General features: G+C 55.2%; 1 protein-coding gene and 1 long non-coding RNA gene across 9 annotated transcripts in view; both read left to right on the plus strand.

Moving 5' to 3' along the window:
• OSBP2 (oxysterol binding protein 2) overlaps nt 1-24,719 on the plus strand; it is a 155,919-nt gene that overhangs the window by 42,594 nt on the left and 88,606 nt on the right. The window lies entirely within an intron of this gene.
• Nucleotides 731-19,777, plus strand: LOC103351709 (uncharacterized). Of its 3 annotated transcripts, none has more exons than XR_011385152.1 (3): nt 3,618-9,554; nt 9,674-10,104; nt 13,382-19,777. It is a non-coding gene; the product is annotated as an uncharacterized lncRNA (long non-coding RNA). The 3 variants fall into 3 exon arrangements; XR_011385151.1 differs by lacking the exon at nt 13,382-19,777 and having other exon boundaries at nt 6,627-9,285; nt 9,411-9,554; nt 9,674-9,784; XR_011385150.1 differs by lacking the exon at nt 13,382-19,777 and having other exon boundaries at nt 731-9,554; nt 9,674-9,784.

The following is a 24,719-nucleotide window of genomic DNA, read 5'->3' on the forward strand; positions in this document are numbered from 1 at the left end:
GTCTTATTTGAGCGGCGGGGGCGGGGCAGCTCTCTCCAATCCACTGGTTCACTCCCAAATGTCTGCAATGGCTGGGGGCCGTGCCAGGGCTGAACCTGGGATCTGGAACTCAGTCCAGGCCTCCCCCATGGGTGGCAGGAGCCCAGTGGCTTCAGCTACCGCTGGGTGCGTGCCAGGGTCCGCATTAGCCGGGTGCCGGAGTCAGGAGTTGGAACTGGGTGTTGTACCCCGGCACCGTGATGTGCAGTGCCTGCGTCTTGCCTGCTAGGCTAAGCAGCCCCCCCGAGCAGTTTCCGTTTTTGAAGATGGAATGTTTGCACCCCACCCCTGAAGCAGCAGCTCCCCCTGCCCGTGCAGTGAAGTCTGTCTGGGATTCCGTGCCCAGCGCCGCCGCCTCGTTCTGCTTCCCAGGGGCAGATATACAAGGGCCCTTGAGAAAGCTGACGCAGAGTGGAATGAAAAAGCTGACGGAGAGTGGAACTCAAAGGTATTTTTGTGAAAGACATTTTTTTAAATCCCTGAGTAGCTTTTCATAATACACATTTTGCGCAAACTTCCTGAAGACCCTTTGTATACTCAAATTGGTACTTATTTCAAAACGAATGCAATTCTCCAGCTTGCCTTTTTCCATTTAGCGAGGCATCTTGGAATGTTTTCCCTGTCGGTACATAGAAGCGTGCTCCTTTTTCTCTTTTTCTCATTTTCTTTCTTTCTTTTTTTTTTCTTTCTTTCTTTCTTTTTTTTTTTTTTTTTTTGACAGGCAGAGTGGACAGTGAGAGAGAGAGACAGAGAGAAAGGTCTTCCTTTTTGCCTTTGGTTCACCCTCCAATGGCGCTGTGGCTGGCGCGCTGCAGCTGGCGCACTGCGCTGATCTGAAGCCAGGAGCCAGGTGCTTCTCCTGGTCTCCCATGCAGGTGCAGGGCCCAAGGACCTGGGCCATCCTCCACGGCACTCCTGGGCCACAGCAGAGAGCTGGCCTGGAAGAGGGGCAACCGGGACAGAATCCGGCGCCCTGACCGGGACTAGAACCCAGTGTGCTGTGCTAAGTGGAGGATTAGCCTAGTGAGCCACAGCGCCAGCCCTCCTTTTTCTTACACGAGTGCAGGATGCCTTGTGTGGATGCATCGTACTTTATCCAGCCCATTGCCCTGTTTAGCTCCGACACCCTGCTGCAGCGGGAGACCCTGCAAGACTTCATTTCACATGTGTACAGGTGTGTACGAAGCATGGGCCGGGCCTCGGCCTAGCAGTTAAGACACTGCGTAGGGCTCCCGTGTCTCCTAGCAGAGGGCCTGGGTCTGAATCCCAGCTCTGCTCCCGTTCCTGCTCCCTGTTGGTGCAGGCCCTGGGGGCGGCAGCTGATGGCTCAGGTGTCGTGACTGGCTCCCTGCCACCTGTGTGGCGATCTGGATGGATCCCAGGATCTGGGGAGTGGACCAGTGGATGGCAACTTTCTTTGTCTCTTTTTCCTTCCCTCCCATCTTCCTTCCCTCGCCCTACCTCTCAAATCAATCAATCGATCGATCGATCAATCAACAAATAAAAATGGAGTATGCCGCCCCCGAGCTGGGTGCCGGGTTATACAGCTGTGAGGCATTGTCAGACTCCTTCCCTCGGGGTTGTCTTGTAAGACACCAGTGGCGGGGTGTGACAGCTGTCTCCCCACAGCCCGGCCTCCCCAGGGCCATAGCAAGCGTTTCTGATGGGTGAAAATCGTGTCTGTACAGCCCAGGAGCAGGGATCGGGCAGCTGTGGGCCTTAGGATGTTGTGAGCAAAATGGCACGGGTCTCATGGCCCTGTGCGTGTTTCCCAGGAGACAGGGCTGCAGGCGTGAGCAGGCCCAGCTGCGGCTCTCTGGCATCGACTCCCAGCCTGGGTGGGGGGTCAGTGGGTCCTGGTGAGGAGTTTTAGCTCAGGGCAGGAAGAAGGGGCTGGCTGGAGCCATTGGTCACTATGCCCCACTTTGCATTGCGGTCTCTCTCAGCATACATTGCCATCTTTCCCAGTGTGCATTGTGATCTCTCCCAAAGTGCATTGTGGTCTCTCTCAGTGTCATTGTGGGTTCTCCAGTGTGCATTGTGGTCTCTCCCAGCATCATTGCCATCTTTCCCAGTGTGCATTGTGGTCTCTCCCAGCATCATTGCCATCTTTCCCAGTGTGCATTGTGGTCTCTCCCAGCATCATTGCCATCTCTCCCAGTGTGCATTGTGATCTCTCCCAAAGTGCATTGTGGTCTTTCCCAGCATGCATTGTGGTCTCTACTGGTGTGCATTGCCGTGTCTCTTGTTGTAAGCTGGGGAACCCTCAACGTTAGGCTGGCCTTCATCTTTTTTTTAAAGACTTATTTATTTATTTGAAATGCAGAATTACAGAGAGAGAAGGAGAGAGAGAGAGAGAGAGGTCTTCCATGGGCTGGTTCACTCCCCAACTGCCCACAACTGCCAGAGCTGCGCCGATCCAAAGCCAGGAGCCAGGAGCTTCCTCCGGGTCTCCCACACAGGTGCAGGGGCTCAAGGACTTGGGCCATCTTCCACTGCTTTCCAGGCCACAGCAGAGAGCTGGATTGGAAGAGGAGCAGCCGTTTCTCGAACTGGCGCCCATATGGGATGCCAGCGCTTCAGGCCAGGGCGTTAACCCGCTGCGCCACAGTGCTGGCCCCTGGCCTTCATTTTAAAAGGCAACACATAGCATATAAAGACCTATACGAAACAAAGAAGCCATAACGTGGGTACCTGATTGATGTGTCTAAAATGATATATACACAGTGCAAAATTCGTGCTAGTGGTGTGACCAGTGCGTTTTCATGTATGGTTTCCTTCACGGCTCACTTTCCCCAGAGACTGAATTCTGAGCAACTTCTTCTGAAATTGGTAGAGTCAGGTTGTCCTTGGACACCAAATTGTATTTCATCACAAATTTGGTAAACCAATGAGAGAGAAAGGTTTCATTTCTTTTTTTAAAATATTTATTTCTTTTTTTTTTTAAGTAGAATTAGAGAGGGAGAGACAGAGAGAGGTCTTCCATCTGCTGGTTCACGCCTCAAATGGCCACGACAGCCAGAGCTGGGCTGACCTAAAGCCAGGAGCTTCTTCTGGGTCTCCCATGTGGGTGCAGGGCCCAAACACTTGGGCCATCTTCCGCTGCTTTCCCAGGTCATGAGCAGGGAGCTGGATCGGAAGCCGGGTCTTGAACCAGCACCCATATGGGATGCCGGCACTGCAAGTGGTTTTACCCACTACACTACAACACTGGCCCCCTGAAATGTTTCATCTTCGTATTTATCAAATATCTGCCGGTGATGAAAACAAGACCGTGTGAAAATGTTCGGTGTGGCCGGCGCCGCGGCTCACTAGGCTAATCTGTCTTGCAGTGCCGGCACACCGGGTTCTAGTCCCGGTCGGGGCGCCGGATTCTGTCCCGGTTGCCCCTCTTCCAGGCCAGCTCTCTGCTGTGGCCAGGGAGTGCAGTGGAGGATGGCCCAAGTGCTTGGGCCCTGCACCCCATGGGAGACCAGGAGAAGCACCTGGCTCCTGCCTTTGGATCAGCGCAGCGCGCCGGCCGTGGTGGCCATTGGAGGGTGAACCAACGGCAAAAAGACCTTTCTCTCTCTCTCTCTCACTATCCACTCTGCCTGTCAAAAAAAAAAAAAAAAAGTTCGATGAATCCCTCTGCATACCCATCCCAGTTTTGCTATTGGCAATTCCTTTATGCTCGCCATGCAAGGGAGCTATACATCGCTATTCAGCAGACGTGCAGCGCCATCTGGTGGGCATCTGGTGTGATTGCAGCAGGACACTTGGAGTTCCAAGAGCCGCACTGTTGTCTCGGGGTAAGTGTCTGGGTGGCATTCATCCTGAAGTGTGACAGCACATCCGTCCAGCTCCACACCGGGTGGCCTTAACGTCCACACTCCCGTGCACCTGCATGTTGGCCTGTGGGCGGTTCCAGAATCAGGTGCAGTCTGCCCCTATCTTCTTCTTCTTCTTTTTTTTTTTTTTTTTGACAGACAGAGTGGACAGTGAGACAGAGAGACAGAGAGAAAGGTCTTCCTTTGCCGTTGGTTCACCCTCCAATGGCCGCCACGGCCGGCGCACCGCGCTGATCCGATGGCAGGAGCCAGGTGCTTCTCCTGGTCTCCCATGGGGTGCAGGGCCCAAGCACTTGGGCCATCCTCCACTGCACTCCCTGGCCATAGCAGAGAGCTGGACTGGAAGAGGAGCAACCGGGACAGAATCCGGTGCCCCAACTGAGACTAGAACCCGGTGTGCCGGTGCCGCTAGGCGGAGGATTAGCCTGTTTAGCCGCGGCGCCGGCTTGCTCCTATCTTCTGATGTCCTATCTGCCTCCTCACAGGATGCCGCAGGCCTGTCGCGCCCGCAGCCCTCCCATGCACACCGCCATGACCATACTAATGGTGGCTGGAGTTGGTACCCAGATGCAGCTGTTTCCTGGCCCTGAAACAAAATGCCTGAAGCAGAGCTATTTGCAAAGAACAGAGATTTCTTTAGCTTGCGGTTCAGGAGGAAGTCCACGAGCGTGGTGCCGGCACCTGTCCAGCTTTGCTAAGGGCCTTGCGGTGGAGGAGGGCACCACCCGATGAGCCAGGAGCAAGCCAGGCAGAGTTTGTGTTTATAACAAAGCTGGTTCCGAGCTCACCTCAATCTGTGAGTGGATTAATCCAACCCGTTCATCCTTTCCTGGTCTCCCATGCGGGTGCAGGGACCCAAGCACCTGGGCCATCCTCTGCTCCCTCCCGGGCCACAGCAGAGAGCTGGACTGGAAGAGGAGCAACTGGGACTAGTACCCAATGCCCCAACTGAGACTAGAACCCGGAATGCCGCACCACAGGCGGAGGATTAGCCAAGTGAGCCAGCGCCAGCCAACCATGAATTCTTAAACACAACATCAAAAACAATAAAAGAAAAAGACAGATAAATTGAACTTCATCAGAAATGAAAAGTTCGGGGCTGGCACAGCAGGTAAAGCCACTGCCCACAACACTGTTGCCAGTTTGAGTCCCATCTGCTCCACTTCCAATCCAGCTTCCTGCTAATGTGCCTGGGAAAAGCAGCGGAAGATGGCCCAGTGCTTGGGCAGCACCCACATGGGAGACTAGGATGAAGCTCTTGGCTCCTGGCTTTGGCCTAGCCCAGCCCTGGCTGTTGTGGCCATTTAGGGAGTGAACCAGTATGTGGAAGACTCCTCTCTGTCTGTTTCTCCCTCTCTCTCTAAAATTCTGCTTTTCAAATAAATAAAGAAATCTTAAGAAAAAACAGTCTTAATCTGTTATACTAGCAAAGAACTTGTAGAAACCAAATTTAAAACATAATACTTCTTATAACTATTCCCTCCAAAGGAAGTGCTTGAGTATAAATCTAACAAAACATGTACAGGATCTGTATGCTAAAGCATAAAAAAAGCTGGTGAAGAAGAAATCAAAGAAAATCTGAGGACATGGGAGGCATACCATGTCCATGGACTGGGATACTCGCCACAGCAAAGATGTCAGGTCTCCTCAGACTGACCTATGGGTCTAACAGAACGTCCATCAGAATCTCTTGTAGTTTACTCTAAAACCCATGTGGAAACACAAAGGACCTGGAATAGCTAAGACCATCTTTAAAAAGAAGAAATGGGGGCCGGTGCTGTGGCTCAGCGGGTTAAAGCCCTGGCCTGAAGTGCCAGCATCCCATAAGGGTGCTTGCTGGTTGTAGTCCTGGCTGCTCCTCTTCTGATCAAGCTCTCTGCTATGACCTGGGAAGGCACTGGAAGATGGCCCAAGTCCTTGGGCCCCTGCACACACAGGTTAAGTTTTAATTAATTTTATTTATTTATTTGGGAGACAGAGACAGAGAGAGAGAATTCCTGTCTGCTGGTTCACACCCAGAATTCCCACAGTGCCCAGGCTGAAACCAAGAGTTATGAATTTGACCCAGGTCTCCCACGTGGGTGGCAGGGACCCCACTCCTTGAGTCACCTCCTGCTGCCTCCTGGGACGCACACAGGGAAGCTGGAGTCAGGAGCGGAGCCGGGACTTGAACCCAGACAGGCGTCCCATGCACTATGCAGTGTCTTAACTGCTAGGTTAAATGCCTGCCCCCGGTTTCTACAAAGGTACAGAAGCAGTTCAATGGTGGAAGGGGAGCTTCCTCAGCATGCACTCCTGGGGGAACTGAACATTCACAAGCAAAGAAAGAAAAAGTGAACTTTAACCTAAGCATCAAAGTTAATTCAGAAGCAACGGGGTGGGGGGCAAGGCTGGCACTGTGGCACTGCAGGCCAAGCCACCACTGGTGATGCTGGCAGAAGATGACTCACACCCTTGAGCCCCTGCCATGCATGTAGGGAGTGAACCTCTCCCTCCCTCTCCCCTCCCCCTCCCCCTCCCCTGAGGGTAGCAGGGGCCCAAGGACTTGGACCACCTTCCACTGCTTCCCCAGGAGCATTAGGAGGGAGCCGGCTCAGAAGCAGAGCAGCCTGGACTTGAGCCAGTGCCCTAACGGGATGCTGGCATCGCAAGCCACAGCTTAACCCACTGGGCTACAACGCTGCCCCCAAAGAGTATATAAAGAACTTGCAAGGCCGGCACTGCAGCTCACTAGGCTAATCCTCCGCCTTGCGGCACCGGCACACCGGGTTCTAGTCCCGGTCGGGGCGCCGGATTCTGTCCCGGTTGCTCCTCTTCCAGGCCAGCTCTCTGCTGTGGCCAGGGAGTGCAGTGGAGGATGGCCCAAGTGCTTGGGCCCTGCACCCCATGGGAGACCAGGAGAAGCACCTGGCTCCTGCCATCGGATCAGCGCGGTGCGCCGGCCACGGCAGGCATTGGAGGGTGAACCAACGGCAAAGGAAGACTTTCTCTCTGTCTCTCTCTCTCACTGTCCACTCTGCCTGTCCAAAACAAAAACAAAAAACCTCGCAAAATGCAGTGATCAAAAGGCCATCTAATCCAGCCGTGGAGACTGCCCATCTAATCAGAGAGTGCACAGAAGACCGTGAGCAGATACTTTATGGAAGAGAAGGGACAGGTGCTCGGTGTGACTCAGGTCCCCCGGGGACATCAGCACACACTGGAGAGCGTCAAGGTGACGATGCAGGTGGTACTCAGCGCCGGGGCATCCGTCAGACACTGCCAGTAGGAACAAGCAGCAGCACGGCCACTCTGGAAGTCGGCTTTCCGTTTCTCACAATATGAAGCACTCAGTGACCCTGTGACCAGCCAAGGCACCCAGAGAAATGCAAACTTATATTGCCACACACACACACACACACACTCACACAAACTGCACACCAATGTTCATAGCAGCACAATTTGGCTTTTCTTTTTCAAGAATTATTTATTTGAAAGTCAGAATCGCAGAGGGAGAGGGAGAGGGAGGGAGGGAGAGAGAGAGAGAGAGAGAGAGAGAGGTCTTCCATCCACTGCTTCACTCCCCAAATGGCCGCAATGGCTGGAGCTGGGCTGGTGCAAAGCTAGGAGCCAGGCGCTTCTTCCAGGTCTCCCAAGCAGGTGCAGGGGCCCAAGCACTTGGGTCATCTTCCACTGCTTTCCCAGGTGCATTAGCAGGGAGCTGGATCAGAAGTGGAGCAGCCGGGACTCGAACCGACGCCCATATGGGATGCTAGCATGGCAGGCAGAGGGTTAATGCACTATAGCAGCATGATTTGTAAAAGCAAAGCACTGGAAACCATGCACGCGTCCTTCAGTGAGTGAATGGGGACGTCCACACTCAACAGGGGAAAATGAGTGGCTGGGCTATGTTTTACGAAGGGTTTATTATTTGAGAGATAGAGATACGGAGGTATCATTCATACGCTGGCTCACTCCCCCAGATGGCCACAGCAGCCATGCCTGGGCCAGGCTTAAGCCAGGAGCCTGGGTCTCCCAGGTGGGTGCCAGGCATCTCAGGAGATAGCTGAACCTGCTGAGCCACAGCGCCACCTCCTGGCCGTCTTCTGCCTTACTTCTGTCCTCAAAAATGGGCTAGAGGTACTGAGAAGATTCACTTAAGTAAAGTGTGGAAAAGCCAATAAAAGCATACTTATTGAATAAAATCACGTTGGCAGCTTTAAAATAATACAGGTTTGCAGGTGCCCCTTCCCTGCTAAAGCTGCATAAGAGTGACTTGGAGGGAGAGGACTCTAGGCTAATCCTCCGCCTTGCGGCGCCGGCACACCGGGTTCTAGTCCCGGTCGGGGTGCCGGATTCTGTCCTGGTTGCCCCTCTTCCAGGCCAGCTCTCTGCTGTGGCCCGGGAGGGCAGTGGAGGATGGCCCAAGTCCTTGGGCCCTGCACCCCATGGGAGACCAGGAGGAAGCACCTGGCTCCTGGCTTCGGATCAGTGCGATGCACCGGCCGTAGCACGCCGGCCGCGGTGGCCATTGGAGGGTGAACCAACGGCAAAGGAAGACCTTTCTCTCTGTCTCTCTCTCTCACACTGTCCACTCTGCCTGTCAAAAAAAAAAAAAAATCTCCTAGGTACAGATTCAGCACACAAAAAATACAGACCACTCAGTGTTTAATTTGGACTTCAAATACACAACAAATCAGGTTTTGGTGCAAGGTGATTCCATGCAACATTTGGGACGTCCTCACACTAGCCTTTGTTTGCTGTGTACCTGAAATTCAAAGTTGCTTGGCGTCCTGCAAGTGAGCCTGTCCTGGGGACTCTGCTCCCAGCTCCCTGGTCTGAAGACAAACCTCGCAGGCAGCAAGTAGAGGCTATCCCTCCACCCGACACCGGGGGGCGCTAGAAGATGGCCTGTTCGTTTTCTCTCCTCCCAATATTAAAGTGGTGTTTGGGAATGTGTGAGCAGCTTTACAATTCACCTCGCGTCCTTGCGGGTTATTTTTAGATTTTTGGGGGTCCACCTCCTAGAGGGACTTGGGGAAGCTGCCAGAGGGCATACAGAGCCAGCCGTCTCTCTCCCTCCCTCCCTCTCTCTCCCTCTCCCTTCGCTTTCCTACTGGGGACTACTCCAGCTCCTCCGGGGCTCCCCTCTCCTGCCCGGCTTCCCCAGGCGAGCCTGTTTCCACCTTGATGTCACAGCCCTATTCTGATATCACAGCCCAGCTTCTGGAATTATCCCAGGCAGCCCAGATTCCGCCCTTACAGCTGAGCAGAGGGTGGGAGGGGGCTAGGGTGGCCGGCAGCCCTAGGGGCTGACCCGAAGGAACATCAGGGGCACCTGCCATCCCATGGCTCTGAAATGAAAAGCCCCTGAAAGCTAGGACTCGGAAGGCGTCCCTCCTGCTTCCCGCAGCTGCACGGTCCCCGCTGGGTGGAAGTGAGTCCCAGGGCGTGTGCTGTTTTTCTGGCCTTGTCGGCAGCTCCTGGCAAACCTGGGGCGCCAGGTGGCCCTGAGAAGCGACAGCGCCTCCTTGGTCCATTCAGCAACTCCCCCCTCCCCAGGTGGAGGAATTTTCCTGAACCACAAGGCTGCTCAGGCTCAACGCCCACCCCGCTCCGGCTGTCTTTGGTCCCGTCCATCGCTTCTGGACACTGGGCTTTGAGTGCTGGGGTGGAGTTTCCGTGGCGTTTGGAAGACGCCAGCAGGTGCTGGTTCATGGCTGCCCCTTCCGTCTTCCTTCCTGGAGACGCTGGGCGGGGGACAGGGGTGTGGTCTTCTCGGGACCAGAGGCAAATGTGGCCGAATTCCCACTGTTCACCTGCAGATGCACCAGCCCCGTTCTCCTCCCCAGCCACCAGCATTGCAAGGTCTCTGTGAATTCATTAAGTCAGTAGGAAATCGACCCGCATGGATTAAACAGCACGGTCTTGCAAAATCCCGAGTCACTTCTAACTGGCGGGCATAAAGTTCCCTTGGAGCAATTAAAACTGCAGATTATATATTTTTTAAACTTTATTTTATTTACTTGAAAGACAGAGAGAGAAGGAAGGAGAGAGCGTGAGCGAGCGAGCTTCTGTCTTGGCTGCAGCAGCCAGAGCTGGGCTGGGCCAAAACCAGGAGCCTGGAACTCCATCCAGGTCTCCCACGTGGGTGCAGGGGCCCAAGCACTTGGGCCATCTTCCACTGCCTTCCCAGGCGTGTTAGCAGGGAGCTGGATCAGAAGTGGAGCAGCCGGGACTCGACCCAGTTCACCAGGTGTGTTCACAGCTCTGACCTCGGCCCCGGTCTACCAGGTCCTGGGCAGCCTCTCTCTGTCCCCAAGAGCTCCATCAGAGACCGTCTCTCTGTGTGGCACCTGCCAGGCCCCAGAGGGTGGGCACCAAGGGCCTTGTCCAGCACGATTAGCCAGTCTTTCTGCAGTGGCCTTGGGCTGACATTGAATGGTTCCCAGAGGGATGGGTCGGCGACTCAACGTGTGGTGTCCCTGCCCAGCTCGGGCTGTGAATCCAGGCTTTCCCGAGACTGCCCCACGGCTTCCGAGCAAATCAGCATATCTGTGCATCCCTTGGAGGTTTCGGGGGTGTCACTGTGCCCGCTGTGTGCTCCTGGGGTTCCGGGCCCTTTGCACCTGCCGGTGTCCAGCATCCATGTGTCCAGACCTGGCTCCTTGTGTGTGGCGTGCTGCTTCCCCCACGCCCCTGAGCCCTTGGTTCTTGGTCTTTTGGGGTAGAGTAGAGGGGAGGGCCTCCCCACCCCCACCCCCAGCTCCTCCACAGCACCCATGTATTTTTTTAAATTTATTTGATGGGTAGAGTTACAGACAATGGGAGAGAGACAGAGAGAAAGGTCTTCCTTCCGTTGGTTCACTCCCCAAATGGCCGCTACGGCCAGCGCTGCGCCGATCCGAAGCCAGGAGCCAGGTGCTTCCTCCTGGTCTCCCATGGGGTGCAGGGCCCAAGGACTTGGGCCATCCTCCACTGCCCTCCCGGGCCACAACAGAGAACTGGACTGGAAGAGGAGCAGCTGGGTCCAGAACCTGGCACCCAAATGGGATGCTGGCGCTGCAGGGGGAGGATTAACCAAATGAGCCACGGCGCCAGCCCTGGATTATTTATATATTTAAAGATTTATTTACAGGGGCCAGTGCTGTGGTGCAGCAAGTTAACGCCCTGGCCTGCAGCGCTGGCATCCCATATGGCCGCCTGTTCAAGTCCTGGCTGCTCCACTTCCAATCTAGCTCTCTGCTATGGCCTGGGATAGCAGTAGAAGATGGCCCAAGTCCTTGGGCCCTTACACCCTTGTGGGAGACCCGGAAGAAGCTCCTGGCTCCTGGCTTCAGATCGGTGCAGCTCCAGCCAGTGTGGCCAATTGGGGAGTGAACTAGCGGATGGAAGACCTCTCTCTCTCTCTCTCTCTCTCTCTCTCTCTCTGTAACTCTGACTTTCAAATAAATAAATAAATCTCTTTAAAAAATATTTATTTACAGAGTCACAGAGAAAGAAGGAAAGATATATACAGAGACAGAGGCCTTCCATGTGTTGGTTCACTCCCCAGATGGCTGCAGTGGGCCAGCGCTGGGCCAGGTGGAAACCAGGAGCTTCTTCATGGTCTCCCATGCAGGTGCAGGGGCCCAAGCAGTTGGACCATCTTCTACTGCTTTCCCAGGTGCATTAGCAGGGAGTTGGATTGGCAGTGGAGCAGCTGGGACTCGAACCGGAGTCCATAGGGGATGCTGGTGTCTCAGGCGGTAGCTTTACCCGCTATGCCGCATGCTTGCCCCTGGGATTTTTTTTTCTTTAAACTGTAATTGTTACTGTTGCTATGGAAATTTTGAGACAGAAGCAGAAAGGTCCCAAGGACCTGTGCGTGTCCGTCACCCACCTGCCACAGTTACCAGGTCCCGGCCAGTCCCTCCTCTTCCGCCTCATCCTAAAGCCAGTTGCAGTCATCGTGTCATTCCATTCGTCAGGATTTCTGGTTGCATCTTTAAAAGATAAGAATTACTTCCTTGGGGCTGGCACAGTGGCGTAGTAGGCTAAGCCTCCACCTGCAGTGCCAGCAGCCCATAGGGGCACCAGTTTGAGTCCTGGGTGTTCCTCTTCTAATCCAGCTCTCTGCTAATGACCTGGGAAAGCAGTAGAAGATGGCCCAAATGTTTGGGCCCCTGCACCCATGTGGGAGACCTGGAAGAAACTCCTGGCTCCTGATTTCAGATTGGCCCAGCTCTGGCCATTGCAGCCATTTGAAGAGTGAACCAGCGGATGGAAGACCTCTCTCTCTGTCTCTCCCTCTCTTGTCTGTAACTCTGCCTCTCAAATAAATAAATAAGAATTACTTCCATGAAAAAAAAAAAACATAACCAAAGTACCATGATCCTCCCTAACAAATCAACGCTGGATTGGAGTGAGTTTGTCCTAGCGGAGCTGGGACTCTCCCTGTCTCCTGGAGAGAGGGCAGTAGAGGGGGAGGGGCAGAGGGCAGAGGGCGGGGGTCACACACACACAGGTGTCCAGCAGAAGGCTAAAGAGGAAGTGAATGACCTGCTGCTGGCCTTCCCCTAAGCAAGCGGGTCCATGGGCTTGGCCCTGCAGGGTGCAGGGGGAGGGTCCGAGCCGGGGGAGTTGCCGACAAGGACGCTGCAGCTCCAGCGTTAGCCAAGAGCCACCGAGGGGTGACGTAGAAAGCGATGGGATGCGGTGCTGCGGGAGACGTGGCAGTTTGGATTTAGATGTGACCCCGTGCCCCGCGCAGATGGCTGCAGCTTCCTCCCCCTCCCCCCTGCCCTCCACCCCGAGGGGCCCGATATGAATCACCACCAAGCCAAAGAGGCTCGGGGGAAGTGGGTCACGGGCGATGCTGAGCACGTGTGCAGGATCATAGGAGACCCGTGTGCAGGGCGCGGGGACGCGCGGCCGGGTGTGCCTGGGGAGGGGGCACGGCCAGCCGAGCCAGGAGCCAGCCCAGTGGTTACAGGCACCGTGGAATGTGATCCTTAGCAGGGCAGGTGTGTGTGTGTGCGCGCGCGTGAGATTCTCTGAAGCGGTCAGAGCGTGCATTCACCGTCATCTGCACTTAGTGCCTTCTTCCCATGAAGGTGGATCAAGCCTGGGCCGTGGCCTTGATGACTAATTGCCTCCTTTGCAATCGAGGGCACAGCAGCCTTTGCCTTTGCAAGTGACCAGATGGGAAGGTTCCGCGCTTTGCTGCCGGTTCCATGGTAACCTGTGGGCACCGACACCTGCCGTGCCACAGGCGGGTGGCGTTGGACCCCGGGGGCCAGGCCAGCGCCCTTGAGCTGAGCCCTGGGCGAGCTGGACGGTGACATTTTCCCGGGTGCCCTGTGGCTCCACTCCGGGCTGTGGAACCTGAAGGCTGGACTCTGCCGGGGACCGGGGGCAGCGGCTGAGTCTCAGCTGCCTGGGGCTAGGAACGGATGCGGCTCCGGGATCCTGGCCCTGCTCGCCTGTGAGTCTCTGGGAGGCTGGATGAGCCCTGCCACCTCTCTCAGCTTTGCTTTCTTTGCTCATCAAAGGGAAGAAGAGGACGCAGGATGAGATGGTTATGAGGATGCATGATCATAAAATAAGCCAAGGCAACTCGGGGTGAGAGGCACCGCGTGGGATAGCCTGCAGGCGCCAGCCATCGTCACCACCGTCCCCAGCTCTGCAGCAGCGCCCTTAGCTGACGTCTGTGTGTGACGGTCTCACGCTTAGGACATTGAGTCCTTTTTTTTTTTTTTTTTTTTTTTTTTTGACAGGCAGAGTGGACAGTGAGAGAGACAGACAGAGAGAAAGGTCTTCCTTTGCCGTTGGTTCACCCTCCAATGGCCGCCACGGCCAGCACGCTGCGGCTGGTGCACCATGCTGATCCGAAGGCAGGAGCCAGGTGCTTCTCCTGGTCTCCCATGGGGTGCAGGGCCCAAGCACCTGGGCCATCCTCCACTGCACTCCTGGGCCACAGCAGAGAGCTGGCCTGGAAGAGGGGCAACCGGGACAGAATCCGGCGCCCGACCAGGACTAGAACCCGGTGTGCCGGCGCCGCTAGGTGGAGGATTAGCCTAGTGAGCCGCGGTGCCGGCGGACATTGAGCCCTTCTAACTATGCCAGAAACACTGGACAGAGAGCTGCTCATTAATATGTTTAGTTATTATTTTATTCGAGAGACAGGCAGGCAGACAGATCTCCCATCTGCTGGTTCGTTCCTCGGTTGCCCGCAGCAGCAGGGGCTGGGCCAGGCCGGGCAGCTGGGAATTCCATCCACGTGCGCCATCCCCCACTGCCTCCAGGAAGCTGGAATCGGAGCAGAGCTCGGCATCGAACGCAGATGCTCCGGTGCGGATGGCGTCTTAACCTCCCATCAGGCCCCTCCACCAACTCGGTTCTTTAAAAATGTTCCCCCCCCACTCCGGGGGCAAGGAACAAACCCCCCAAGAAGGGATGGGCATTGTGGTGCAGCAGGCTAAGCCCCCACTTGTGATGCCAGCGTCTCCTATCAGATCTACTTCCGACCCAGCTTCCTGCTAATGTGCCCGGCGGGACAGCAGACGATGGCCCACGTACTGGAGTTGCTGCCATCCACGGGGAAGACCAGGATGGGGCTCCTGGCTCCTGGCATGAGCCTGGCCCAGCCTTGGCTGTTGTAGCCATCTGGGGAGTGAACCAGCTATGGAAGATCTGCCTTTGTTGCTGTCGCTGTCACTCTGCCTTTCAGATAAATAACTAAATCTTAAAAACAAGCAAACAAAGAAACAGCACCAAGTGGCTACCATGCAGGCGTAGGGGCCGTGGCTCGGGCTGCAGGAATGAGGGCGCCCTGAGGGGCAGGAGGCGTCAGCACCAGCTCTGGGGCGCTCCTATTTCTTGTTCTCTCCCACGGTCCCTCCTCTGCCCACCCCCCCAGCCCCCACTCATTGGCTTCTTTGTTCCTCCCCTGGGGGCCTGCTCTGCCCTGCCCTGCCCATGCCCAGCCAGGCGACTGCTGTCTGTACGCCCCAGTTCCAGGTCGTGGGTGGGAGGCTTCAGCACAGCTTGGAGCAGGGTACCCAGCTCGGGCAAGGTCAGGTCCAAGGGATGCATTTGGTGAGAGAGCATTAAGTCCCGCCCTTTCCTGGGTGTTCCTGATGTGTGACCTCTTCCAAGGAGCCTTCTGTGAATACCTCCAGCCTCTGCCCTCCTTCCAGTTCCCCCCACCCACCCACCCACCCATGTCCAATGCTGGAACAGGAAAGAGAGAGGTGCTGGCACCAGCAGCTATGTGCCCAGCCCAGCCCAGCCTAGGCAACCATGATGACCTCAGGCTGTTTTGAAGAGGCCAGCCTGGCCGACAGCAGGTGCAACAGCCACAAATTTGGAAAGAGCACCCTGCGAGGCAGAGGCCTCTCCCAGGCAGGCTGGACTGCAGAGGGGGAGGGTCTTGGGAACACAGCACACTGGCTGCCCCCGTCCTCACGTGGCGCCCGGGGGCTCAGTGGCACCGCCGTCCAGGGCTGCCATGTGCATGCAGAGCCTCGGGCTGGTGCAGGCTGCTGTCTCCTCTTAGCCGGGCCGCCCGCCACTGGGGGTGCCGAGGGGTGGGCTTCAGGGCTGGGCAGCCCCCCCATCCCCACCCCGCCAGCCCCGGTAGCTTCCCTCGTTCCGTGTCTGGTGGTCTCTGGTTAAAGAAACCTGTGAAAGGTTTGAGGCCATCGCTGCTGAGTTTGTAGCGGAGAGCAGGCTCGGCTCTGGAAACCAAGGCTAAGCCCGAGGGGAGCCAGGTGCAGGGGTAGGTCTAGGTCACGGGCAGGCCTTGGCCACCGTCATCATCACCCCCATCGTCTTGTTCCATCTTCCGCTGCCGGAACTGTGAGCACCACAGACCTGGCCGTTGGTCTTACAAAGCCTAGGAAGTTCAAGGTCGGGCGGCGGCATCTGGTGAGGTCTTACTCTCTGCAGGGTCCCAGGGTGGTGCCGGGTGTCACGTGGGGAGACGGGGTGCCCTAGCTCAAGTCTCTCTGCCCCTTCTTATGAAGCCCTGTCCCCACCCCCGCCACAGCCTCATTTAACCTTCTAGTGGGGGTCCCTCCCCCCACCCTCCACTGATCCCATGGTCAGATTAAGTTTGCAGCCTCTCAACACCTCACAATAGATTGGATTTCTACATGGTTCTGGCATGTTCAAGTCGTGGCACCCACACACACACACACACCCCAGGGGCCCTGGGCGGACAACCTCCCAGGAGGCTTCACAGACTTCGACCTGGCTTTGAACTTGCTCCCGTTGGGTGGCTCAGCTCTCCAGGGAGCACCACGACCTGGGGTGGGTTTCTTCCTCCAAAGCCGGGACAGGGGCTGTGTCCGTGCACGGGTGTGCGATGCCTCCGCCCGGCCCTGGGATGTTGGTGCACACAGCACTGCATAGCTGGGGGCTGGCTGAGCCCATGTGACAGCGGAAGGCTGGGCCAGCGGGCAGCCACAAGCCCCGAGGGCCAGGCTGTGCACAAGTCATGGCGGAGTCATGGGCTCCCCGTGGCCTTGGCACTGCCCTTTGCCGAGTGGAGGTGGTATCGTTGTCATGGGCTTCCCCTCTGCGAGGCTGCAGAATTGGGAAGGCCAGACAGGCCCCAGGGCGTCTTCCACCAGCCAGGGCCCCTGTGTTGCCAGAGAACAGCTTGTGGAGACATTGTGCAAACTCAGCCAGAGGTGTCACCTCCAGGGTCCCTGGCGGGAATTTCCCATGAGCCTCTGCGGTCCTGGCAGGAGCCCCACAGGCTCTGGGCGGGCCCGGGGTGGGCTCTGTCTGGCTTGGAGGCTACAGTCCGATCTGGCTTCCCTCTCTCCAGCGCGGTGGCTTCTTCTGTTGCCTTTACCTGTCTGGGCCTCAGGCACAAGGCAAACCCCAGGGCCCCCCAGCTGTCTCACAGCTACGACGCGAGGCGACAGCCACAGCCAAGAACACGGCCATGCCACAGCCCCAGGACCAGTCAGTCAGAACACCAGGGGCCCCGGGAGGTGTCCGTAGACACTCTGTCTTTGGGAGATGGCAGCTTTGTGTTTGCTAAAATTAGCACCTGGGAAAAGAGAAGTGCTGAGCCCATATGGCTCATATATTTTTTTCTCTGCTTTTTTTCTTTTCCTTTTATGTTTTGCTTTTATGTTCGAAGGGTAAATTCTTAAGTGTCAGGTGCACGCTTCTCCATTTGGACACGGTGGCCAAGCTCTCCTCCACCGAGGTCAGTCCACTTTATATTCCCCTCAGTGGGAAAGGCAAGGCTGGGCCCAGGGAAGGTACTTCTGGAAGCATCCGTGTGTAAATCCTTTGCCATAGCTCATGCCCTCCCATGTGGGCAGGGATGTCCAGTGGCAGCAAACCCAGCACCTCCCACATGCAGGCCCAGCTCAAGGCCATCAGTTGAGAACCGGTTGCAGGAGAAAGATGCCTCAGTGCCCACAGTGACAGCCCACGTAGCCCTTCTGCCAAGACAGGGCACGGAGCTGTCACTGAGAGTGATGGCCGCGGCCAGGGCGAGCGGGAGGACGGAGGGGCCCCACGGGGGAGCCGGGCTGCTTCACAGACATGCTGCTCAGTGTGGAAGCCCGGGAAGCTGGCAGGAGGAAGTCCATCCTCTGGTTTCTGGAGGAGACGGGGGAAGAGGGAAGAGAGAGGCAGCAAGAGGGAAGTTTAAGGGCTGTTCACTTAAACCCGATTTCCTCTGCTATTAAAAACGCAATGGTGTTTAGGTGCTTGGCACAGTTGGTTAAGCCTCCACCTGCAGTGCTGGCATCCCCTATGGGGCTGGGCCAGGCTGAAGCCAGGAGCCCGGAGCTCCATCCAGGTTTCCCACATGGGTGACAGGTGTCCAAGCACTTGGGCCATCTTCCACTGTTTCCCTAGGCACATGAGCAGGGAGCTGGATGGGAATTAGGGCAGCCGGGACTTGAGCTGGTGTTCCAGTGTGGGCTGCCTTCTTCGCAGGTAGAGATGTAACCCCCCAACGCTGTCCTCCATATGGACAACTTGTGATACATGCATGCATCCATGAAACCATCACCACGGGGCCAGCTGTGGTGTAGCAGGTAAAGCTGCCGCCTGCAGTGCCAGCATCCCATATGGGCACTGGTTCGAGTCTTGGCTGCTCCACTTCCAATCCAGCTCTCTGCTATGGCCTGGAAAAGCAGTAGGAGATGGCCCAAGTCCTTGGGCCCCTGCACCTGCGTGGGAGACCCGGAGGAAGCTCCTGGCTCCTGGCTTCGGATCGGCACAGCTCCGGCCGTTGCGGCCAATTGGGGAGTGAACCAGTGGATGGAAGACTTCCTTCTCTCTCTTTGCCTCTCTTCTCTCTCTGTGTAACTCTGACTTTCAGGTAAAATAAATCTTAAAAAAAAAAAACCATCACCACAATCGAGATAATGGATGTATGAGGAAACTTTGGAAAGTCCATGGAAAGATGGAATTAAAAGATACACCTGGGGCGGGCATTTGGAACATGAGTGAAGTTGCTGCTTGGGCGTCCGTACCCCATACCGGGGTGCCTGGGTTCAGGCTCCAGCTCTGTTGCCTGTTCTAGCTCCCTGCCAATGCACGCCCCAGGAGGGAACAGCTGTAGTTCAAGTACCTGCGTCCCTGTTGCCAATTCCGGTGACCTAGATTGAGTTTCCGGCTGAAGCCAGTCCCCTCTGACCATTACCGGCATTTGGGAGTGAACCAATAGATGAACGTTCTCTCTGTCTCTGTCTCCTTCTCTATCAGATAAATACATAAACAATTTTCAGAAAGATGTTTCTCTTGGTGCAAAACATTTTCTGAAATGTGTGCATGTTTTGTCATGGCCCGCATTATCCATGAACTCCTATAAACAAGTTTGAAACGTTTCTGCATGGAAGTGAACTTGTGTATCACTGAATTCCATCCTCCCCGAAGCTTCGGTAGACCCCTCGTGTTGGAACAGTCCCCTCTCTCCCAGGGCCTCCGCCAGGGGGACAAAGCTCGCCAGCCGCGGCCTTCCATGGGGCTTCACCTTACAGATGCAGAGGAGAGCATAAAATAATCTCACCAAGGCACAAACGGGCCGAGCTCCTGCCGCCGCGTCTCCTTTCGTGGAAAATCAGATACTCGCCGTGGCTCCGCGTGATTGTCTCTCTAATGCAGGGACTGTGTTAATGAATAAGTTGTAAATGTTGACTTTTGATTCAAGGTTTCCCTGGGGGGACTGAAGGGTTGCTTTTTAATAGCTCTGGACTAATCTACATGCAGTATTGTGAAAGGGCAAATAAGCGCTTGGCCTTCGGCCCATTTCCAGGGGCCCGAGCTGTCTGCTGGCTGCCCCAGAGCCTGCGTCCTTTGGGGAGAGGTGAAGATGCACTGTTCGCTCCTGGCGTCAAAAAGGGAGCATCCGCTTCTGCCTTGCGCCTGCGTGGAAACACTGTGCTGCTCCTTAGAGTTTAAAACGAGGCTTGGAGTGGGCGTTGGGTGCGGCGGTTAAGACACTGCTTGGGATACCTGCAACCCATATCAGCGTGCCTGGGTTTGAGTCCCAGTTTTGCTTCTGATTCCGATTTCCTGCCACCGTGCACTCCAGGAAACAGCAGAGGGTGGTTCAAGTACTTTGATCCTTACCATCCATGCGGGGATTCAGTGCTGGGCTCCTGAACCAGTGCACGGGAGATCCTTCTCTGTCTATCCGTCTCTGTCTCTCTCTGCCTTTCAAATATGTTAAAAACCAATCCAATTCTAAAAAGAGGCTTTTGGAGAATATGTGGGGCCATCTGTGAAATGCATTCTGGAGGTTGCAAGGGAGGCTTTGGGCAGAAGTCCAACCCTGACCAGAGGAGGGAGGGAGCCCGAATCGGGGAGGGCAGGCAGCTGGCGGCCGCGTCCTCGGCACGTTCTGAGGCCAGCATTTTGTGGGCTGTGAAACCGGCCAGCTCTCAGCAACAGGGGCTTCTCTGCTCTCTCCCCCAGATACCCACATCTCCCAGTGTCCGGGAGCCAGTCGCAGACACACGTGAATGAGAGCTTTCCTCGCTGTTCACCCTGCAGCCGACTCAGCTCCGACACTCGCAGAAAGCAGGGGAAGTGCCCAGGGCATGTGACAACCCCAGGAGGACAGCCGGGGCAGCCGTGTGTGGCTCACCGCATACAACAGGCGCTCACACATGGACGCCAGGGGGATGCACCGGGGAGAGAAATGGTTTCCCTGGAGGTGACTCGCGTGCAGCCTTGCCGGAAGGCGACACCAGTGACCAGGAGGTGGACAGCTCAGCATGCTAGCCCTGAGGGCGGGGGGGGGGGCCGGCCTGTTCTTTGACAGCCTGTCTCTGCTGTAGCTTTGCCTCCCCCACCAGTGGAAGCTCTGTTCCCATTTTAGATCGCAGCTCGGATTTTATTTTGTGCCGTGTTATTTGAGGGTAGGAGGAACTCAGATTCCGGAACACGTGTGGTTTCTTGCGCACCTCTCTGTCCACGTGACTGACAGCGGATGTCACCAGATGTCACCAGGAGGCAGCCGGCTGGGAGGGGAGGGGGAGTCCGCTCTCTGCCCCGCGAGGTGCTGTGGCGGGCGCCTGCTGTCGTGTTGGAGTGGCCTGTGCGGTGTGGGTGCCTCGGGTTGGTGACGATGCAGACAATACACAGGACTGATTCCTGGTGCCCCTCGAGCCTCACCCTCAACCTGCAGGGGCCCTTAGATCCAGGAATGACTTTGGCCGTATAGCCAGGCCACCGTGCAGGGCAACGTGGGGCGATGCTGTTGACCCACTTTTTAGGGAGGCGGATCTACAAGAGCTGGCCACTTGGGGCGGTGTGGAGCAGATTGCATAGGTCTGGACTGCTCACCTCATGTCCACACACGTGAGCCTTGGTAGATTTGAGGGGAGCGGAAAAAGATCCCAAAGCCAGAGGCTGCAGCTTTGTCTGGAGAGTTCAAGGAGACCTCAGCGTGGGGCTTGGATTTGCAGTGTGTGTGTGTGTGCGCGCGCGTGTGTGCATGTGTGTTCCAAGCACTTTATTTATTTATTTTTTTTTTAAGAAAAGATATAGGCCAGCGCCACGGCTCACTAGGCTAATCCTCTGCCTGTGGCGCTGGTTCTAGTCCCAGTTGGGGCGCCAGATTCTGTCCCGGTTGCCCCTCTTCCAGTCCAGCTCTCTGCTGTGGCCCGGGAGTGCAGTGGAGGATGGCCCAAGTGCTTGGGCCCTGCACCCCATGGGAGACCAGGAGAAGCACCTGGCTCCTGGCTTCAGATCAGCGTGGTGCGCCAGCTGCAGCGGCCACTGAGGGGTGAGCCAATGGAAAAGCAAGACCTTTCCCTCTGTCTCTCTATCTCTCTCACTGTTCACTCTGCCTGTCCAAAAAAAAAAAAAAAAAGAGAGAGAGAGAGAGATTCGTGTATTTGAAAGACAGTGACAGAGAGAGGGAGAGAGAGAATCTTCTACCTGCTGGTTCACTCCCCAAATGGCCACAATGGTTGGAGCTGGGCCAGGCCAAGGCCAGGAGCCAGGAACTCTTATCCAGGTCTCCCACATGGTGTGTTAGGGGCCCAAGCACTTGGGCCATCCTCTGCTGCTTTCCCAGATGCATTAGCAGGGAGCTGGATCAGAAGCGGAGCAGCCAGGACTCGATCCTACACTCTCCATGTGGTCTAGTGCTGCTTGTCTCGTAACCTGTGAGGCTGTATGTGTGAGGAAATTTCTCAGCAAAGACCCTAAGAAAGATGCCGAAAGCAACCCCAAAGGAATCTTTGAAATGCACTTGACAAAGGCAGGACTGTACTTTATAAATTATTAAAAAAAAATGTATTCACTTATTTGAAAGGCAGGGTTACAGAGAGACAGATCTTCTATCCATCAGTTCACTCCCCAGATGGCCACAATGGGCAGCACTGGCCCAGGCCGAAGTCTCCCATGTGGGTGGCCGGGGCCAAGCAGTTGGGCCACCTGCTGGGAACCCACTCACAAATGTGCAGTCCCTTGTTTCACACCCTGCCCTCTCTCAGGTAGCATGAGCTTATACACTGGGCGAGTCCAGCACCGTCAGTCCCGTCCCTCGGTGCTGTCCGTGCCGCAGCCTCATGAAATGCACTGCCGGCCCTACGTCCACTTTGTGCCTAGGAAGTGATGGATCGTGGAGCGGCAGAGCGGTGAGGCAAGGTCTCAGTCAGCCCCCAGGGCTGGATCGAGGCCAGTGGGGGTCGCAGGAGGCTTTGCAGTGGGTGCTTTGATTAAGGACCCTCACAGCCTCCCTCCCTATCCGCAAATCAATGTGTATCCATAAATATCACGCAAGTGTAGCAATAGGTTCATGAGGATGGTGGTTTTTAAAATGCACAGGCACCTATCAAAACAGCAGGAAACTCAGTATTTAGGAGCCACCTGCAGAAACTGTAGTCGCTGGTTTGCATAATAATTAGTTTATGACTGCATGTCTTTCCCACCTCTGCCATCGCAGCACTGTGCAGAGGAACCTAGGGATGTAGTCCTTCCCGCAGGCACCCACTTGCAAGCCCATGGGTGAAAGTTTGCCTTTCTATTTTTTAATAAATCGCCTCTCTAGAGTTTAATTAGGCATTGTGTCTATGCATGAATCATTCATAATCTGGGTTTGCCATCAGCACGTGGCAGTTAGAATCCGGGAACAGAATTGTTATTATCAAGCAAAAGGTAACATAGTTGGGACTGATGCTGTGGCGTCAAGGGTAAAGCCGCTGCGTGCAGTGCCAGCATCCCATATCGGTGGCGGTTCGAGTCCCAGCTGCTCCTCTTCAAGTCCAGCTCTCTGGACTGGAAAGGCAGTGAAAGATGGTCCCAAGTCCTTGGGGCCCTGCACCTGCATGGGAGACCTGGAGGAAGCTCCTGGCTCCTGGCTTCAGATCAGCCTAGCTCCAGCCGTTGCGGCTATTTGGGGAGTGAACCAATGGATGAAAGACCTCTCTCTCTCTGTTTCTCCCTCTATCTCTCAAATAAGTAAATAAATAAATAAGATCTTTTAAAACAGTAATATTGGGGCGGGCATTTGGCATAGCCTATTAAGAGGCCACCTGGGATGCCTGGGTCCCCTATCACAGTGCCTGGGTTCAAGTCCCTGCTCCATTTCGGATTCAGGCTTCCTGCTCATGCACACCCTGGGAGGCAGCAGATGACAGGACAAGTTTCTGGGTCCCTGCCACCTACATGGCCAATCTAGGTTGGGTTTTGGACTCCTTGCTTCAGCCTGGCCCAGCCCCATGTTGTGGGCATTTGAAGAGCGAACCAGTGGATGAAGGATCTCTCGTTGACTGTCTCTCTCTTTCTCTGCCTTTCGGATTTAAAACTCTTTTAAAAATATTATAAATACACACCGGGTTCTAGTCCCGGTCGGGGTGCCGGATTCTGTCCCGGTTGCCCCTCTTCCAGGCCAGCTCTCTGCTATGGCCAGGGAGTGCAGTGGAGGATGGCCCAGGTGCTTGGGCCCTGCACCCCATGGGATACCAGGAAAAGCACCTGGATCCTGGCTCCTGCCATCGGATCAGCGCGGTGCGCCGGCTGCAGCGGCGGCCATTGGAGGGTGAACCAACGGCAAAGGAAGACCTTTCTCTCTCTGTCTCTCTCTCTCACTGTCCACTCTGCCTGTCAAAAATTAAAAAAAAATATATTATAAATAAATAAGTAAAAAATTACATAAGCTGGATACTCCTATGCATAGTAGCATTATTCACAGAAGCTAAAAAGTGGGAGCAATTCGTGTCTGTCAGTGTTGAAAGGATGAAGAGGGGCCGGCGCTGTGGTGTAGCGGGTAAAGCCGCTGCCTGCGGTGCTGGCATCCCATGTGGGCGTCCTAACCAGCATCCAAACCGTGAAGCCAAATGCCCGTTCCTTCTTTTCTTGCACTTTGAAGATCCTATTGTCATCTTGCTTCCGTGTTTTGTATTGAAAAGACAACAGTCTTATTTCTCCTCTGAAGATAACTTACCTTTTGTCTCCATCTGCTCCTGACTTCCTCTCTGCTTGGAGATTTATTGATTTATTTATTGAAATAGAGAGAGTGATCTGTGATCTACTGGTTCATTCCTTAAATGCCCACAGTAGCCAGGGCTGGGCCAGGCAGAAGTCAGAGGCCAGACTCTCAGTGTAGGTCACCCACATGGGTGCCAGGAACCTGGATACCCGACTCATCATCCACTGCCTCCCAGGTGTGTGAGCTGGATGGGAAGCAGAGAGCAGCCAGCACTTGAACCAGGCACTCTGATAGGGGACACAGGTGTCCCAACCAGCAGCTCAGCACCCACCCTGCTTTCTGACTTTTCTCTCCAAGACTCTGTGACGTGTGTGAGGATGGCTTTGTTTGTGCATCTCCTGTTTTGGGGACTGAGTTTCTTGAACCTGTGGGTCAACATCTTTGACCAGACCGGGGGAGATTCGTGGCCGCTGTTTCTTCCACAGTTGGTTGTCACTTCTGCTCCTGTGAGATTCCAAACACACCAAGGTGAGACCCGACTCCCTCCCCATCTCTCCCATTCTGTTTTCTCTGTAGACATAGTTGTTGATGGATGGGTCTTTGAGTTCACTAAGCCTGCTTTCAGCTTTGTCTCTTCTGCTGTGAAATCTGCCCAGTGAATTCTTGATTTCAGATATCTTTAAGTGCTGGAATGTCTATTTGAATATTTATATAGATTTCCAATTTGGCTGAAGCCCTCTATCTCTTGGTCTGTTTTGTCCTTTCCTTCCTTGTCCTTTTCATTAACTTATTAATCATAATTACTGTGAAGTTAGCGCCTTGCCAGCCGAGCTGCCTAGGACACACTGGATGTGCCACATGGTCGTCCTGGACTCTTGGCATTTCAGCCATCTGTGGTTTTGGAAGTTCACGTTTCTCTTCTGCTGTATTTTCTTCGGTCACCCTAACTGCCCATGGGTGGGTAATAA

Source organism: Oryctolagus cuniculus, chromosome 21 (assembly GCF_964237555.1).
Source record: "Oryctolagus cuniculus chromosome 21, mOryCun1.1, whole genome shotgun sequence".
NCBI classification, from domain to species: domain Eukaryota; kingdom Metazoa; phylum Chordata; class Mammalia; order Lagomorpha; family Leporidae; genus Oryctolagus; species Oryctolagus cuniculus.